Below are 5761 nucleotides of genomic sequence, written 5' to 3'. Positions count from 1 at the left end.
GAACGTAGATTTAAATGAGAATGCATGATGCAATAGGAAAATACATATTCCTGCACCCTGCAGGGATAATGATACTACCTGTGACATTTTCACTGAAGTAACCAAATGCTTTCATCAGGTGCTGAAGCAGCCCTCTCAGGCTCAAAATGTTTCTGTATTCTGATTTTTAATTATAAAAATTATGATACCCTCTATCCAAAGTATCTAGCAAAATGCCTGGTGCATAAACCAAACTAAAACCGTTGCTATTGAGTCAATTCTGATTCATGGTGACCCCATGTGTTACAGAATAGAACGCTCCATAGGGTTTTCTTGGCTGCAGTCTTTAAGGAAGCAGTTTGTCAGGGCTTTCCTCTGTGGAGTTGCTGGGTTTGAACCATCAATCTTTAGGTTAGCAACTGATAGACTGCAAACTGCTTGTATCACCCAGGGACCTGTGCCTGGTGCATAGCAGGTGCTTAAATAATGTGTCTAGAATAAATAAATTAAATGAATGAATATTCCATAATATAACTGTAATTGATCAATCTAAACATAATGTTTTACATCATTCAAGTATAAAATAATTTTGTTTTTGCTCTCCAAATCAATAACAAGATTGAGACTCTAACAAGATGTGTCGCATTTATCTATGATTTTGTATACTCTTTCTTATCCCATGCATACTAACAGCAATTTTAAATTGATCAGCAGAACTGTGGGCATAACTACCTACAGTATAAAGAATTGTGAGTACATGTGGTCACATGGGGGGATTATAGAAAGTTAGAAACCATTCAGTCCAACTACCTCATTTCAAAATGATAAAGCAGAGACTTGGAGAAGTTAGCTAGTTTACAAAGGCACATATCTAGCTGGTGACTGAAGACTAGAAGTCGTAAGCTCCCTTAACCCATGACAATTCCTTCAAGTATCTTTAGAATTCTACTGAAAATTAAGTACAATTCTACTCTGGGAAAGTAGTAATATTTTTATGCCATCACAAAAATAAAGAGTGATAATATAACAAGGCTTAAAAGAAATAAAGGTTAATCTGCACATTGTAAAAGTAAACCAAAAAGAAGTAAATAAAAGTTGTCTCAAATTTCTGTTCTTGTTTTTAAATGCCCATGTCTATGACTGGTTTTCTTTCTTTTTTTCCCTCCTGATAAGAACAATAAAAGAGAATAAGAGTTGATAGTGAGGGGAGATGTTGATGTAAATAGATAGAGCCTTATTCTTTTCAGTTGACTTGGGTTGACTTTACATTGTCTTCTTTGTCTTGCCCAAATAGATGTAGATAAACCAAAATGCACATTGTATGCAAATATTCTGTTTGAGACTGCTTTCAATAGATATTGCAGAAAATCTTTTGTTAAACTGGAATTTTATTAAACTGCTCTTGGGGTTTCTGGATTGTTTTCCTGGGGTCTCTTTAAGGCTAGGCTAGGTAAACTTTTAAGGGTAAGAATCGTGCCTATTAGGAACAGCCACATTAGTCTCTTGATGGAATGTTTCTTTTCAAATTTTAGAACCAACTACTGACTCTTCTTATTAATATGATCTTTATTCTAATATTAAATTCTGGAAAGTTTAAGGGTTAGGGTCTTTCCACAATGAGAGACTTCAGACTAACCATTTGCATATCTGTTAAATTAGAATCTGTGAGTTGGAGCAATGTCACTCATGCTGCCAAAACATAGCTACACAGGAACTCAAAAAGTGTGTTAAATAAAAAAGGAAGGAAGGAAGAAGAGGCAGGCCTGCTTTTGCCATCTACCACCTTACTGCAGAAGGCTGAGTTGCTTTTAGTTTCAGAGAGATCATTCCAAAGCATCCCAAAGGTGCCCAGCCATTGATCAATCTGATTGCTAAAGAGTCACAGAGGAGGTGGGCGGAAAGGAAGGTAGAGTTCTACGGACAAATGGGAGAAAAGAGATGGACAGAAGAGAAATTTCTGATGGTATTTTTAGGGAAGGCAAAATGAGAGAGAGGGAGAGAGAGAAAGGATATGTACTTTGTAGATGGTGTTTCATTTAATTTTCAAAAGAATCCCACGAAGTCAGTATTATTCCTACTTTATAGATGAGAAAACTAAGGTATAGGTATACTAGGTTATTTGTCTCAGATTACAGAGTTGGTTAGTAGGAAAGCTGAGATTTGAAACTAGAGCTATTCTGCTCCAAAGTCCATACCCTTTCCTCCAGGCCAACCTGGTCAAGTTTAGGGGCTTGGGAAAACACACATTTGAGGGCTGTTGATTTAGGAGTAATAACCATTCTCAGTAGATGCATGCAAGACTGGGCACCTGCCAGTCATTTTAAGTGAATTCTTACCTCAGGTCCTTTTTCCTTTCTGGTATTCTGAACTCCAGAGACATTCCAAGCAACTTTCTAGGTCATACACACAACTTTCACACAGTAGTCCCATTCCCTTCCCTGTAATATCTGTCCCTAAATACTCCCAAGTTACTCAAGAGGATATATCCCCTCACAATTATTACTTTTAGTGGTTTTCTATTCCAGCAGTGAGTGTTCTTAGTTATTCAACAGCTGCCTTGTAATAACGATGATGAAAGGCCTAGTTAAACGTACAGAGGATACGATTATCATTACTTTATATTCTCATACTACTATATTCTAAAGGATTCTGCCTGGTTCTTCAAATCTCATTCCCCTCTCCTTATTCAGTGTGGTGTTAACCATTTGTTATCTCATAACTTCTAGTTATAATCACAAAAAAAGGGGATCCTCTTCATGGGCAGAAACCATCGTTTGAAGTTTCTTTTAAAAAAATCCTCTTTATCTGTGGTTATATAATTTTTTCCCTTCCTAAGTTTACTTATGTCTCTTCTGTTTGGTGATGATTTCTTGTTGTTGTTGTTTTTTCTTCCTTGACTTTTCCAAGAGTGATTTCTTCGTTTTATCGATCAATGTTCCTGGGTTGTTGTTGTTTTTCCCCCCTCTTCTGTTTCATTAATTTCTGCTTCTATCTTTTTTAGTTAGCATAATTGCTTTACACTTTTTTCTAAGTTTCTTAGGTTTATAATTGTTTTGCAATAAATATCTTTAAGGTCATATTTTTTTTGGTTTGGCTTTTCCACACTCGCTTGATTTTGTTACATGGGGCTCTTGTTTTCCTCTCTCCTGTTTCTAAAGAATTTGTAATTTCCCATTGGAAATGCCTTCCAACCTAGAGGGCTCATCTTCGAGCACTATATCATAATATTCTGTTGTGATCCATAGGTTCTCAAATAATCTGTAACTAACCCAAAAGTTTAAAGCATTTTTAAATTTCCAGTTGTATCAATCAGGAGATTTGGAGGTAAATTTTTGTTAATCTCTCCTTATTGCATTTTGATGGTTGGTGTGGTCTGTCATATCCGCCATTTAAAAAATGTTGATGTTTGTTTCTTAGTTAAATTTTAAGAATGTTCTGTGCTTGTATGGAGAAAACACCTGTACTCCACTGGGGGTGCAAAATATATATAAAGGAGTGTCTGTGTATAGTTATGTTACACATGTGCCATTTAAGATTATTTTTAATGGTCTAAAAACTTCTGCAAGCTGTACCAGTTTCTCCTCCCTCTTCCCTCCACCCCGTTGACGAAATTGCAAGATCTCATATCCATTTCACAAAACTTTGGCTGGGAGAAGTGAGGCCTGTTTCTATACTTCCACAAATGTACAATCACAATGTGTGTGTTGTGGGGGGAGGTCATCTAGTAGGAAAACAACTAGACAATGAATAATGTTGTTATTAGTTGCCATGGAGTCAAGTCATGGCCACCTTATGTATAACAGAACAATCTTTGCTCAGTCCAGGGCCATTTTCATGATCATTGGTACGTTTGAGTCCATTGTTACTGCTACTGTGTAGTGTCTCCCAACATAAAAGACTCATTTTCCAGCACTATATTGAATATTCTGTTGTGACCCATAGATTTTCATTGGCTAATTTTTGGAAGTAGATCACCAGTTCCTAGTCTGGTTTAGTCTTGAGATAAGCATAAAGAATAAAGATTAGATTAACACGGCCTAGATACTAGTATAAATACTGTTGGCCCCACTCAAATGCACAAGTCACATCTTGGGGTTTCTATTTCCTCATCTCTCAAATGAAGGTGGTCACACCTCTCCTGGCAACATTACAAGGTGTGTCAGGAGACGCCAAGAGATGAGGGATGTGCACATAAAGTGGTAAACAAATGAAAAATACAAACAATGGTTGTATTTAGATGCAGGACCAAAAGGAAAAGATAACTACGTAAAACGGCCAACACAGGCTCTAAGCAGGTGCTTGACTCCTATTGGCTCCCTTCCTTGCCCCCAATCACCTACAGCTTCCTTTGAGGGCACCCTCCCTTTGCATGGAGAAATCTCTGCCCAATAACGTGCGTCTCCCTCTTCATAGCGCCAGTCCTGCAGCTTGGAACCTGCTGGAAGCGTGATGTGAACATGAGCGGAAACCTGCCAGCAGCTGAAATTTGCGCTTCAACACAAGCAGCCCTGCTGGAGCATGTGCAGTGCCTCCTCCCTGGCAGTGGAGGCTGACTGGCAGATGCTGTCCAAATGATCATTAATCAAAAGACGTTTTCACCCCCGGACACCCAGGCAGGAATAGTCAAGGCCCGGGAGATATCAAGGAGAGGGGCCTCAAGGTACTCTGAGCTCTCTGTAAGCAGCCGCTGCATAAAATCTAAGTACTCTGCGCTCACTAGAGAAGGAATCATTGTTGCTCTGGATGCGGGTTTCCAGGGAAGATGCTCTTCCTGGTCCTGCGCCTCCAGGGGAGATAATTGAACGCAGAGCATAAGCGCAGAGCACACCACCTCCGAGACCACAAAGGCTGGCGCTGCGCGCTGGGTGCACCACCCGGCCTCCTCCGAGCCCTCTCTCCCCAGTTCGCTTTCCTGCTGCCATCCGGACCCAAATTAATTCTCTTCACTTGTGAGTGAGCACACACAAGTTCTCCGGACACGATCCTTTCATCTGTTCCTCTCTGGGAATTCGGCTTTTAAACGATTAACCGCCCAGCCAAGGGGGCAAGGTGACACCGGAGGGAGTGGGGGCGTTTTGCAGGTTCAAAGGCACCAAAATTAGCTGCCAGTGTTAAAAGGGCTTGCTTTCTACTGTTTTTGACAAGCAAAGGCAGTGAGATGCCTGCTCAGCGGGCTGCCCGGGCCCAGAGTCCTGGGCTCACTTGGCAGCCTGATGCTGAGTTTCAGACTGCAGTCCCATTCCGCGTTGGCCCTGGCTGCGCCCCCTGGCCGAGGTCTGCAGATGGATGGATGCTGGGCGCAGGCATTCTCCGGTTTAGGCTAAAGCTCAAAGCTCTCACCTTTGCACCTTCTGTTTATCTGCCCCTCCCCCGCAAAGGACGTGTCCCTTTGGTAGTATCGGTGCTCCCAGGCCAAGGGCGGGGGTGGGGGAGGACGCCTTCCTATCCTCTCCTCCCCATCCTCTCCTCGGCTCGGGGTTTTACTGCAGCAGAAGGAGGTGACAGCGACACCTTAGCCTCCTCTGCTGCACTCGGAGCCCCGGCTTCCCCTGCATTCGGAAAGCGCCCCCTCCTGAGAGGCTGGTCCCAGGAGAAGTGCTAACGAGCTGCAGAAACCCATATTTAAAAATGTTGAAGTTGCTGGGCTGCATTCCTCCGAGGACGAGCCCGATCGCTCAGAATTGAGAGTGGCAGCGTGTGGGAAGTTGGGACCGTAGAGCGGGGTGGCGGGGGGGGAGTGGTGCAGCTGGCATTCTCTTCTGAAAGGAGTCGCTGGGAGTAG

General features: G+C 42.0%; 1 pseudogene; it reads left to right on the top strand.

Annotated features, from left to right (window-relative positions):
* The first annotated feature begins 4550 nt into the window (after nt 1-4550).
* On the top strand, nt 4551-5298 carry LOC105756716 (uncharacterized; annotated as a pseudogene).
* Nucleotides 5299-5761: the final 463 nt, after the last annotated feature.

The sequence above is a fragment of the Trichechus manatus genome, unplaced genomic scaffold (assembly GCF_000243295.1).
Source record: "Trichechus manatus latirostris isolate Lorelei unplaced genomic scaffold, TriManLat1.0 scaffold00129, whole genome shotgun sequence".
In the NCBI taxonomy this organism is placed as follows: domain Eukaryota; kingdom Metazoa; phylum Chordata; class Mammalia; order Sirenia; family Trichechidae; genus Trichechus; species Trichechus manatus.
The sequence above is the reverse complement of the archived record's forward strand: the minus strand, read 5'-3'. Positions and strand labels throughout refer to the sequence as shown.